Raw genomic sequence first — 13,936 nt, forward strand, 5'->3', positions numbered from 1 at the left:
TTGTAATGCGATATTGATGAATCCCCTCGGATCCATTTACATCTAGTTTAAACTTTAAAATGAACTAGAAAGTCACTCTGTACAGGATTTACCTCCAGTCCCCTTATGAAGAAGCCACATTTAAATTCACTTCATCTGGATTTTATTTAGAACTTGCAAACTCACAAGAATCCTTCCACTAAGCATGTCAGATTTTTTCATCAAGACCCACAAATTATTCCTTGAGGAATCAAGGAAAAAGTTTAAAAACTCCATTTTAAAGAAAGTGAGGGGAAAAATCCTGGACCCGCCCCCTGATCCGGATCAACACCAAAATATAACTGGTTCCTATTTGCGTCATGTTCCACCCCTCTTCAAAATTTCATGCAAATAAGTTGAGTAGTTTTTGCTTCATTTGACGAAAACTTGCCATCCTCTGTGGAGATTTATTTGAAAAGTCTTCCACCTACATGCTCTGCACATTGCTCCTCACGTGTGAAGACAGAGTATCTGGAGATAAGATCCTAAGAAAGATATGTAAGCATCCAAGTAACATGCTTTCAATTGGTTCTCTATAATCTTTAGTTATTTATTTTCCTCCACGTTGAATAAAAACCTTTGTTTTCATTTCAATTCCAAGCTGATGCTGAAATTCAAACGTGTAATGACTCTAAACCCTCGACAGTCATAATCCACCTGTATGTAATATGTGTTATTTTAACTACTGGCTTTTAAAAACTGAATAATATCCCACCTGTTCTTTTTAAAAGGCGAATGTATTAATGACTCACAAAGTGATCCCAGCTACGTTGCCATGTCTAATATGATCCAGGTACGGCTTTAGCCTTCACTTAACTTTAATCCTCGCACACTTGATACTTTCTTATGTGCGACTCTAATGCAAACATCATGTAGGTGCTTGCAGAGCTGCTTAATGTGATTGCAAAAAGAGGGGGGGGCATTCAAAGATAAGCTTAGCCCGTAAACCGTTACACATTAATATGGATCAGGTGAAATCCCCCCTTTTTTCCCCCTCACTCGTGGGAGCTGCATCCCATGAAAAGAGGAGCGCGAGAGGATTTAACTTCAATGCTGATTGTGGAGGAACAATATGAGACAATAAAGTCAAGTGTTTCTTATTTACCATTTTTGGGTTTAATGTGTTTTTAAGTGTGCCCACGTACTTAAAGGCACCGGTGCCATATGTTGGAGAGCCTTGTTCTGGTTAATCAAATGATAAATCACCAATACAGAACAGCTGCTGTACGCTGCGGCTGCAACAACACTCATCTGGATTGATTTAAACGAAGTGCTTGCACAGGCAGACTGCAAGAAAGAGAAAGACACAACCACAAAACAGAAAAGGAGACAGTGACACTGTGTTTTAGATGTTGAGCACGTGCACAGGAACACAAGTCACTTAATTACCCTCAATTGTCATCGAACAGTGTGTAAATGTTAATTCAGAAAATGACTGCGTGTATGAGTCCTACGCTCACAATCATTTATCATGTTTTCACTTAAAACTGAGCACATTCCCTTATTTCATTTGCATTTGCAATATCACCCCACACTGATATCCCCTTTGGATTACATGTTTTTTAATGAACTCAACGTCGGTGGGAATAATCACAGTCATTTTCATCCGCTGAACGTTAATCACATATTGCCTCTCTGGCTTTAATTAGCGCCTCGCTGCAAACCGCTGCATTCGTTAATGTAATTAATTAGCATCTTATTCTGAATACTACCAGGATTTTCTCAGCCAAGGTGGGGCGCGCCGCGGCGGCAAAAAGATGTTAAAAGAATGATTACATTCTTGATTACGTGCTAATAAGTCAGGAATCAATACAGTGAATCTGAGCCATCAGTTCTCTGGTCTAGTTTCGTGGACGTGTAATGAAAAAGATTTTCCACGTTGAGATGCTCCGACTCACGTTTAATGGCACCGTGGCTTTGACCCTGTGTGATAAAAAATTGAAAAACGAATGCTGTGGAGTATTTGCTGAAAGTTTTGTTCACATTTCTCATCAAAACACACAGTATGTGACTCTCAAGGTCTAACAAACATTACGAATGCGTTTCCTTTCTCATGATACAAAGCTTTGTTATCATTCTGCTTCACTCTTTTTCTCTGCTGCTTCTCTTTTGACCTTTGTGTGTTTACATGATTTGATTTGACTTCACTTTTGAAAAAGAGCAATAAACAGTAGGTTGCTATTGTGGCTGTGTCCAAGTAAATACGATGCATTTGAACAAAATCCTTTATGTCAATTTCAGCTTTCATCTATACAGGAAGAGGAACCCAATATTAAAACCCTCATTCACTTGTTCTCACCTTTTATATTCACACTGATGTTGAAAGTATAAAATTCATTTGGGGGAAGGTTTGAAAAGTACTTACAGTGACTGAATGCAAAGGGTGTTTCGTAGAGCATGTACGTACGCTAAGGCTAACACCCTATCTCACAATGTTCTGGAAAAACGGAAAAAATGTGTTCTTCCCTGACCCAACCCGGATCCTTCCGTTCATGGAAATCTGCAGAGAAGTTTTTGCAAAACCCTGCTGACAAACAGAACTCAACAAACAAAGGAACGGACAGGGGTGAAAACATATCGTCCTTGGAGGAGGCAGCAAATAAAAGAAGCTTCTACTGAAACCTGTACTTGAACCGAGAGCCCACGCAGAGGTGAAGGCAGGTGAGATAGCGTCTCTCTCCCTCACAGTCCAGCAGCAGCAGCACAAGCTTTGAGGTTGAGCAATTAATACAAAAACTATAACGCTGCAGTGAAATGTTTCTTGGAGGGACTTGGCATCGCCCACAGGGAGTAACTCAGCTACATGAAGTTTCAGTGTTTGTCCCTTTATCAATCTGGTCCGAGCAGAGTTTCACTTTGAACCTCAGAGCTGCGGGTGCTGGTGAGCCCGAGTTTCCCCACTGAGAGAGTAATTACAATGTTCTCTGATACCTAACCTCTTGTGTGTGAGTTATGGGCTGGAATTTAAATGATATATCATTTAACTACCTGGAGAGGTTCACGCTTTGTGCTCATTAAATATCACAGGGTCTTTTCATGTCAGCATGGAAGAGGAGGCGAATAAAGATTGTAAGAGGCCTGGTTATCTCCAAACCCATTGCTCCGTTTCCTTAGAGGAAAATGATGCTGACATTTCATAGGATTTAACTTATTTGCATTTCAGACTAAACTACTTATAAATATAATAACGGAAACATACAGATATAGGCCACACGGCTCGTATGAGAAGATATCGTTGCCGCAGATCAGAGGAGACATGTTGTTCTCTCGAGCTTCTCTTCCCTCTGACGATTACTCACAATATTCTCCCATGAGCCTTTGCAGTCTTTTTTTTTAACAGTCCTCTGTTTTTAAGCAGAGGTTTGGGGACAGTGATCACATGGCAGATCTGGTTTGATATAATGAAAATCATGACACTATTAGAATTATAACTTTGAATGGTTTCGTGACTCTGCTGCAGTATCCTTGTGTTGGTTTTCTCAATGAAAAACAATAAAAAAAACAACAAGATATAATCGTAATAGGAATTAAAATGCAGGTGATCTACAAAGTGCCTCCCTGCCAGCAGCCACAGTGCTAATACCACATTATGCTGCAATTTATGCCGGAGCAAGTGGTCTAAATGAGGCCAGTAACCACTGTGGGTCTCTGGAGGTTTTACAAAAAGGTTCTGAAATGTTTGCTGAAACCACAAAGGCTTGAATTTGTGACTTCTGGGAAAATGTGAGGTCGGGTGGAAATGTTTCTTTTCCAACCTTTGGCCTTGATTATTTCTTTAGTGATTAGTTTACATTGAAATCTCCAGAACTATTTAGCCTGATTCTCACACATCCTCCGTGTTTAGCTTTCTGGGGAAGTTAGACAAGTTTTTCTCGTGCCTGCTTAGAGTTGTCATTAAGGGTCCGTCCATCCATCCATCCATCCATCCATCCATCCATCCATCCACGAGAGTCTTCGTTATCTGTTGAATGCGTCATTTGCCTACTCAGCCCTGCCTTGTTTGAAGGGATTTCAGGGGCGAGATTGCTAATCCCAACTTTGAACATGAATCAGCGTCCAGGGGGAAGGCCTCCTGGATCCTCAGCCTCTTTCTCATGATAATGGTCCAATCAGCGCGGCCGGAATGATGAAAATGCCAGGTGGCTTATCTCGGTGGGACAGCTTGGTGGTGGGGAGGGAGGCCTGTCAGAAAGACAACAAGAACCTGTTTTGAAATACGGAGTGTGCAGCTCTTACCTCTGCTACCTATACCAGTATCTGTGTGTTTGTTTATACTGTATGTGTGTTTCTGTGTGTGCATACATTATATTTAAAAAAAACATGCCTCAGTATCAGTATGTATGTAAATGGAGTGAAAGCCTCAGTATGTGCATGTGTGTGCGTGCTTGCAATATTTATGGGCATGTGGTGTTTACATTTGAATATGTCCTTTTCCTCAGGTTGATGCTGCCTCACAAAACTCTGATCCACTCAGCTCATATTTCTGAAACTGCTGCCCAGGAGATAACCTTCGCCATTTGAGTTCTCACATTTGACAAAAGTGTTTTTAAAGCAATAAAATGATCTGTTTTTATCTCTTCACTTCCCATTTCAATGCACATTAAATTATTCTCTGAACCCTGGACAGATATTTTCCTCCTCCTGTGCCGATCCGCACTGGAGAGAATTTCTTGTCTGTCACTGCCAATACCAACGTTACGAGTACGACAACAGGTGCCTTCAGTCGTCGTCAGCGGTGCGCGGTTCAGTCACGCTGCAGATACACTCATCTATGGGAAGCATTGAGGTATTTGGCAGGGATGAAATGTGTTAATTATCAGAAAGGTGGACTCTCTTGCCAGCTGGGGAGGAGCATAGGATGGGACCAGATGGGAATTGGCTGGGTGTCCATCGCTGTACATGAGAGGTTGGGTTACACAGGGACGGCATTATGCCAGATTATGGGGGCTAAGCAGGGGGCACTGTCTCTCTCTCTCTCTCTCTTCTGGTACTTGGAGAGGAGTCTGGCTGGACTGGACACACAGCTGTTCCTGGCGGCTCCGCACTAGACACTCAGGCGTCCAGTAAAACTGAAAGTATGGGTGTGCCGGTTTTTGTGCCTGTGTTAATATTGATTTAGCTTGTTGGAGTGTCTGTTCATGTTTGGCTAGCTCACACGCAATTGTCCAGTTACAAATATATGCGCTTACGCATCCAAATATGTGCAAAAGAATGGGAATGTCCCTCTCAACCCATGTTCTCACTGAGGGATAGACAACAGTGATATGATGGAAACGCTGCTGGCCCTGTTTTAGCCTAAATGCTCATGGGCTGTGTTTTAGTCTGGAAAGCCAGAAATTTAAATGTTTGGAAATAATGACGTAGATGCTCACAACTGCTGATTAGGCTCAGGTTAAAGCGGTTGTCCTCTAACCAGAAGGTCGGTGGTTCTAGTCCCTAGGGCCCATGCCGAGGTGTCCTTGGGCAAGATACTGAACCCAAAATTGTCACTTTTAAAGAAAAGTGCTGCACACACATGCACTGTATTAATGTGTGGATGTAAAACTCGACTGTAAAGAGATTTGAGTGGTCGAGAAAGGACTAGAACACAGACCGCAACCTTCCTGACCCCCTTCCGGAAGAAAAGAACCAGCATTAGCATCGGCTTCCAGTGTAGCAACAACATGGATCATCAATTACAAGCTTTGCTGACCCTGTTGTCTTTGCTAACAGCTGTTGCGCAGTTAAATTCAGGAGACAAGCAGTTATTCGAGCCTAAGTCTCTCCAGGACTGCAGCTCTGTAATGAGAGGCCATTATCACTGGAGAGAATGCTGCGCTGGTGGTAGGAGAGGCGCAGCCTGCAGGCAACCACCACTGGTTTCTGTTGCTGCCCTGGAATAACCACATGACACATGCATCTCCAAATTAAACTCCCATCAACTCTCTTCCCGCTGCCTCAAACGTTCCTGGCCCGTCTTTATTTCACTGCTCTTTCTGTCTCCAGGATTGGCATCGCATAGGTGGGATTGTGCTTGTCAGTGTCGGTGGGAGTGGATAACAAGCGGGCATCAAATAGAGCTCACTCCCTCAGAGAAGAGGAATGGCATGTTCAGTGTGCCAGTGCAGCTCCAACCCATGAGGCCATTTTGTGTGAGCGTGGAGTCGAGATGTTTCCGACGATGACTGCGTGTGTTGCGTTTGTGGCCTTTGAGCCTGGTCAGGTTACATAGTGTGTGAAATCTCAGTGTGACATCATGTGCATAATCATTAGCACAAGGTTGCAGTCGAATACAGATGAAACCTAAATGCATAAAGTGCAGTCAAGTTCAAACAAACTCTATAGTGTGCTTAACTTCAATGAGCAACGTAATGAAACCCAAAAAAAGTCTGGTCTCATATCGTAAAAATGCAAAATTAAATGAGTGACACAAAGAGCACTGAGCTTCCTCTTTCATCTTATTTTCCCCAGAGTCTTCGTTTCAGCATCTTCTCTGAATTTTCTCTGAAATTTAAAACCATCTCCGTTTGCAGGCAGAGAGGAGACAGGATGTGACTGTTGACTTTCATTTGCACTGTCGGACACCATTTGCATAGGCTGACTCCCACTCCAACCGATGAGAGCAGTTATTTTAAAGCCGATTCGAAGGAGAGAAGCTGTTTGTGTCGGAGCAAGGAGCCGGAGTCCTTCACATTCTGTGCGTCCTTATCAGCTCTGCTCACAAAGCCGAGGCCTCAACAGTCTGAGCTGGAGAGAGGGAACGTGCAAGGACCCAGACAGAACAGGAACAGAGGGGAGATGTGGATACTTGTGTGAGGAAACTACAAACAAACATGCCCACACTCTGACAAACTCCATAGGGAAATTATTTATATCAACTTCTGCTGTTTGGGTGTTGGACTCAGTTTCTCGGAGGAACATTCTTTTTTCCAACACTTCTAGCTCATCCCTTCAAGAAAAGTCTGTGCAGTTACTGTTCATCAAAATGAATTACATAGTGGACCCCAGAAGGAAGAGACGTGGCAGTGAAATAAGATGAAAATCAAGTATTAAAAAAATGTAAATTGTTTTTTTTACATTTTGGGAAGATCGTGCAACTGCAATTTGTTTTTCTTCCTAACTTGCAAGATGCAACAGCAAGTGGAGGGAGCTTCCCAGGAAGAAAGGGGAAGACATCCCTGAAGTACAGCCGGGGGATTCATGGTGACTCTGCACCGTGTTGTGTAACATCTGGGTGATGAATCCTCGTTCACAGAGTCTTTATTGTGATTCAGTCAGTCGGAGCTCATCTGGCCAAACTCAGGCTGAGTAGAAACTGCTGCGTCACTGCTTCAGCCCCAGTGAAACAGAAAAGACTGGTGTCCCTCCAGAGTTTTCCACTGTGTGTTTGTGTGTGTGTGTCTGTGCCATGCCTATCCACATTCAACCAAGTGTTCATCAATCATGTCTCCGATCAGCACAAAGACATTCAGAAACACACACTTCCACCTCTGGTACGGTGCCAGCACGTCTGCCCAAACATCGACTCCGGCCCCCCGTCATCACCGTCCCCTCCTCTGGCATATGTGGCACCTGCTACACATCGCCTCTGACCAGCGAGACTTACCAAAACAAAATGTGATCGTCCAAAACCCCGAACCCACAGACTTTCCAGGAAGTCAGGAGAGAAAAGCCTGGAACACCATCATCCTCCCTCGAACTCCACCCAGAACAGAGAATAGTGACACTGTGCCCGTCTGTGCTCTGGGACGACAAAAGATTATCAATCATTGAGTAGCTCACATTTTTTTATTTGACATGTCAAGCATGAGCATTCGGACACTTTGCTCTTCCAAGCTTCCTTTTCTTCCGCTCCCATTAACGGTTGATTCTCCATGGTGACGCCCAGTTTTACCACGCTGCAGATGCACAGCCGGCAAACAGAAGAAGGAAAAAAAACAAAAAAACAATTCCCTGTTTTTTAGAGCTGCAAGCAGGTGTGAAAACAAGCCCGTGGCGAGGAGGAGGAGGAGGAACGACAAAAGGAGGAGGAAGAGGAAAGGAGGAGGAAGAGCGGAAGTATGCTATGCTCCAGTTAAGGCTGTGGGTTTAGTCTGTGGCTCCTTCACATTGTAAAAGGCCATTCATCATTCTTGTTCACTGACAGGAGGTCTGCAACACACACACACACGCACACGCACACGCACTGCATGAGCACCCACACGCCGTGCCTCCGCCCCTGCAGCCACACACAGAGGAACACGCCCTAACTTTACCCTAACATGCCAAATGATCATTTCCCCGCACACGTGCACGCCAAACCCATCAAACCATCAAGTCATCCATCTTATATGTCTGTCCGTCCATCCATTCATCCGTCCATCCATCCATTCATTCATTCATTCATCCATCCATCTCTCCATCTTCCCACTTTGATAAGCGCTGGCAACTGCTCATGGGCCGTCAAATCTGCTTCCATTTCTTTCTCCACTTGGCAGCCATTGAAAGAGAACACAATCTCCGCATCACAGCGGAGAAAATAAACTGAGGGTGAAATGCTGAGTAAACTGTGAAATGACGTCAAAGCGAAACAAAGATACGAAACAATAAAGCTGGCGTCTCGGTAAACACACGGCTCGACAGAGCGTTGTTACACAGACTTGGTATCTGCATTTCCTCTAAGATCCTATTTCTAACTTTGCATTAAGAGTGGACAACTAAACAATATAATAATCATCACAATATGATTTTAATTTATAGCAATACAACAAAAATGTGACATATATATTTATATGTATACTTAATTAACTGTTTTTAAAGTTTTGAACCACCACCTTTACCCAGGAGCAAAAATCAATAGGAAAAATAAAAGAGAAATAATGTGACTTTGTTATAATTATCGATATCGACAGATTTAACTGAAAATTTTATCTTGATATAAATTATGTCCATATCTTACTTTGCAAAAATGATCTTTATGCTGTTGATTAAAAAATATCTCCAAGTTCTCACTAAATGAAAAAATAAATGAAACCCTCTACAGATGAAGGACTGAAGATTTTTAATAAACTGAAAAAGCTGACTTTTAAAAAAACCTTTAGTTTCATTCAATGTGACATCAAGTATGAACTAAACAGAATCACATGTCTGTATGCAACCCTCATATTTCTTCTTTTTTAATATCCTGCCCTGAAAAATGTTTATTTTAAAGCCCCTTTGAGAAAAATATATTACTTCAGTAAAAAAAAAAAAAGATCCAGTGTTAGAGGCAACTTTATGAAGTTGCTATTACAAAAGCCACCACTAGGGGCTATCTACGCCACAGGTTTCTCCACTTGGAGGCAGAGACTCAGTCAGCGACCACTTCTCATGACAAAGGATTAGAGACTGAATACATTACAGAGAGTGTATTATTCCAGCAGTATGCATTTCACTAATGGATCCATCATAGCTCTGACTGACTGACGGAGAAGATACGAAACAGAAACCGAAGAAACGCTTTGAATCTGAAGCAGAGCAACCGCAGTTTTCCACATTAATCCAACATGTGCAATCGGGCTGCTTCTCATTTCTGTGTGAAAATCAGGAATGTATGTGTGTGTGTGTGTGTTTTGTCTTTTTCAGTTCAAAAACACAGTGATTGCTCAGCAAAATCATCCACAGAGATGAGAAGGCAGAATGAAGAAATTATACCCTTGAAGGTTTCTGCAAAAAATTTCAGACAAATAAATAGCCTGCATACTGTACGTGTTTTAAGCCTTGGAGCAAGGAAGAAAAAAGTGGCTGGTAAAACATATCAACGTGGTGTTTGTTGTTGAGATACGCCCCAGTTGCAGCAATGAATGTAAACAATTGTGGTTTGAGAGCACGAGGAACAGATGAGGAAGATGTGTAGCTTTGTTTGTCACACTGTCAGAAAGGACGGATGAAAGCTACAGGGTTGTCACAGCCGGTTTTAAAAGGTATCGAGACAGACGGAGAAAGAAGAATGCAAATGAAAGGACGGAGAGAAGCTCAAGGTCAGGGAGAGATGGAGTAGATCGGAGCCGGCGGGGAAAGCAGAGTAAAAGTATGTGAGGGCGTAGATGTGTAGATAGAACAACAAACCTGCAGCAGGCAATGTTCTGCATGGGACAGAAACGAGAGCAGTGGGTGAGAACTAACGTTTTTTTTCCTGAAGAAATTCGAAATTTAAATAACATTTGCAAATCAGCCGATATGAAATCTAGTCAGCCGCAAGGATTTGTTTTATTGTGAAAGCGTTTGACCCCTGACCCCTTGACAGAGCTTGCACGTGACATGAAAGACAGAAATAGCCAGCGGTGAATATGTTTTCAGTCGATTTGCTTCTTGTAAAAAGTGCCGACAAGCATTAGCTTTTGAAAGCTAAGAACCAACAAACACAACTTAACCCCCAAAACGACGAGGACAAGGAGGAGCAAGTGTGTTTAATCACGGGTGACGGGTCACAGGGACGTTAACGGGTCTGGACGGGACCTGATTTGAATTTTGAGATAATTGTGGATAACACGTCAGGTCCAGTACGGAGCTTCCCAGGTGTTGCCCAGTGCAGGATCTTTTAATAATTGTTGTCGTAGCATTTTCTTCTCCGTCTCTGACCTTTGTGTGGCAGATATTTGGTTGAGGATTAACGTGGTAACTCTTTCCTCATTCTTCTGGCCATCTGTCCCCTCGGAGGGATTTCATTGGTTAGAGGAGTAAGCAAAGGGGCGGAGACGAACTAAATAACTCAGAGGGACGTCAATGTTTCCGATGAGGCCAAATCATATAGCATCTTTGAGGGCTGTGAAAAATATGACTGCACTGTCAGATAGAATATGAAAGGGACTTTATTAAATCTTCTAAAAGAAGCCTTCAGGGGTCAATGGACCTCAGTCTGGAATCATCTCATCCAATCTAAGAGGAACCAGATGTCACGATGCTAATATGTGGCAAACGATTCTGCTAACTGGCACGAAATTCTGATATTCGTAGATAAATATCTTAAAGGGGAAAAACATTAGCGGTCTGAAATCACTCGATGGAAGATGAAGTTTAAGGGTTTGATGGGATGAAAATGCGGAGCAGATTTCAGCACCACTGCGTTGACTGCTTCAAATATGTTACAGTCAAAGATTCTGACACGATTATTAATGTAATGTATAATCAGATACTAAAATAGCTCTGGGTCCGACTCTGTTTTCCTAAATATGATTATTACTGTGACAACAGAGGGGGAGAAAAAAAACTTGGCTTAGGAGCGATCTCTCTCTTTTTGCCGGCATTATTACATGTGCAAAAGTCACCATCAAACTGGATTAGCGGAATAGGATTGCGATTGCTCGACTTTGATCTGCCAGATTACAGTAAATCTTCCACGGCACAGAATGAAAAGTTAGCGAGAGAGAGAGAGAGAGAGGGAGAAACGGAGATGGGAGGAGGGGATTCTGCAGGGGCCCGATATCCACGTCTTCTTACAGCTAAGCCGAATTCTTCCCCCCCTCGCCTCGTGCTTCCAGGAGATTTGGTGTGGCTGTGATGTCTGAGTCCGAGGAGACACAATTGGGACAGTTGCTAATATAGAAGCCAAACAGACGAAGGGACGGAAAGACAGAGAAAAAGAGATATCCTTCATTAATGACGGCTTCTCTTTATTCCACCCCTGTTTCAGATCCATTCATCCATAAGTGTATGTGCAAAGGGATCAAATGTTCCAACGAGATTAAAGCTCATAGAGACATTCAACAAAGACGACACTCACTGGCACCGTTCTCCCTAAATGCTTTAATCTATGAGATGCTTATTTGATGTAGGGTGGGTGCAAGCGTTTCACAGTGCAAGCTAACAAATCTAATATATTAGCTCCCCAGACTACGTCAGAGTGCGGTTAGATTAAAGCTGCTGTCTGCTCGTCTGTGCGGATGAACAAGGCCTGATAATAGCTTCGCTAATTAACTCCAGACTACACTGGAGGAGTTGGCTCCTGGCTGATCACAGAACAAATGTTCCCCCATCTCTACGCCCACCACCTCCATCCTGCTCCCTCCTACTCTCCACGCCACCTTGACAGCATGTTCATTTAGTCATAATGATGTCTTTTACCGAGGAAAACTCCCCTAGTCCCGCTTCCCCTAACGAGACCTTTAGTACGACCGTCTCATTCGCTCGGCTGTCGAGAATCCCCACAATCCGTCCAACCATCTCGATAATGAACCTCCCTCTAGAGCCAGCCAGGAATTAATCTCCGAACGGCGGGGACGGATGGAGGTAAAGGAGACAGGAAGACAGGCAGCGAGGGGGGAGAGCGAGGAGAAGAATGAGGGAGGGGAAATAATCGTTGGTGTGGGGAGGGTGTGAAAGAGAGAACAAGAGACAGAGAGTTCAAGAGAGTTTTTAGTGCCAAAGACACTGATCACAAGGCTCCTGTTATTACACACGGTCCCACTGCAGGCTGTCGTCGTCCTGTTCTCCGGTTAACGGCTCCGGACAGGCCGACGATCAGAGATTCATTGGACATTAGATTAGTCATCAAGACAGAGGAAGTCCGAGTGATTGCAATGCCCATCTTAATAAAGGTGTTCACAGACTACCTTTCTTTTTCTGTTGTCCCTAACTTTCTCTTCTCTCCTTTTATTTTCTTGAACTCATCACCTATATTCCTTTCTTCATCTCTAATCCATTCTCTTTCTTTCCCTTTAAGTGTGTGTGTGTGTGTGTGTGTGTGTGTTGTCTGTGCACAGGCTCTGGGGTAAATTGCTGGAAAACATTCAGACATTAATCAGCCTGATGCCAGACTGCGCTGACATCACAGTCCTCGCAGGATAAACATGCGCAGGCAGACATGAGTGTATGAACGTGCACACACACACACACACACACACACTCCCTCAGGTAATTTTTTCTGAGCTCAGCCCCGACAAAAAAAAAAACCAGGTAATCAGTCTGGAGTGGGGACACTAATTGGCACACATACTGTACACACACACTCGCACATGTACAGAAAACACATGCACATCTTGGTGGGGCTGAATTTAACGACTTGGCTGGGTGGAGGGGGACAGAAAACAGAGGTGACCTCATATCAGTGACCTAATGGGGAGTCCAAAAGGAAAATGTGTCCACAGCCTGGAGAGGTTGTGGTGGCAGCGCTGTTGGTGGGGCACAGATAGTCTGCAAAGTGAGTATGGTACATGTTTGGACGTGTTATAAAGACGGATGGTGCGTCTCCACTCCCTCCCGTTATCCAGAAATGAAGCTAAAATTAACCGGATACCACCCCTGTGCTTAACGAAGAAAAGCTAAGCTAACTTTAGCTTTCCTGGCTATAGCCACATATTTAATGAACCGACAGAGGTATCAATCTTCTTGTCCAACTCTTGGGAAAAAACGCTAAGTGTATTTCCCAGAATGCTAAATTATTCCAAATTATTATTGACTTGACAGCAGCCAGACAGTCTTTCTTGATTTCAGACTCCCTGCACAGATAAATATAACTCAATACACAGTCACACATACACTCTTTGTCAAACATGGCTGTGCTCCAGAGACTCACAAACAGACACATACACACGTTAGCACGGAGGGTGTCAGAGGACTGATGTGGTAAAGGCTGAGTTGAACAAAGGCAGATTCAGTTTCACCCCTCCTCCCTGACACAAACAACCTGCCGGGGGATTACTGCCGAGCAGTTACGGGAACGAAAAGGTTTTGGGAGCAGACGAGCACCTTGCGTTGCACCACCCAGTCCTCGGCAAACGCTTCTTTGAGGTGGAGGTTCCTCCTCTGGTGACACAGAGAGCTATAAAAGCACAATGGTGCTATTGCCTCCGCTCCCAGTCCTCAACAGAGATACAGGCAGAAAAAGACGTACACAGGAACCCAGACACATGAGGCAAAAAGCCCCTGGGCTAGTACATGTAGTGATTCTTATGCTTCATGCACTCGCCATCCAAACACCACT

The 13,936-nt window shown here is 43.6% G+C and overlaps 1 long non-coding RNA gene across 1 annotated transcript in view; it reads right to left on the minus strand.

Annotated features, from left to right (window-relative positions):
- Positions 1 to 1,114: 1,114 nt before the first annotated feature.
- The window catches only part of LOC138406153 (uncharacterized), a 78,273-nt gene continuing 65,451 nt past the window's right edge, over positions 1,115 to 13,936 (minus strand). Inside the window, exon 2 of the long non-coding RNA XR_011239775.1 lies at positions 1,115 to 4,200. This is a non-coding gene — a long non-coding RNA (uncharacterized lncRNA). The remainder of the gene's footprint in view (positions 4,201 to 13,936) is intronic.

The sequence above is a fragment of the Paralichthys olivaceus genome, chromosome 21 (assembly GCF_024713975.1).
Source record: "Paralichthys olivaceus isolate ysfri-2021 chromosome 21, ASM2471397v2, whole genome shotgun sequence".
In the NCBI taxonomy this organism is placed as follows: Eukaryota; Metazoa; Chordata; class Actinopteri; order Pleuronectiformes; family Paralichthyidae; genus Paralichthys; species Paralichthys olivaceus.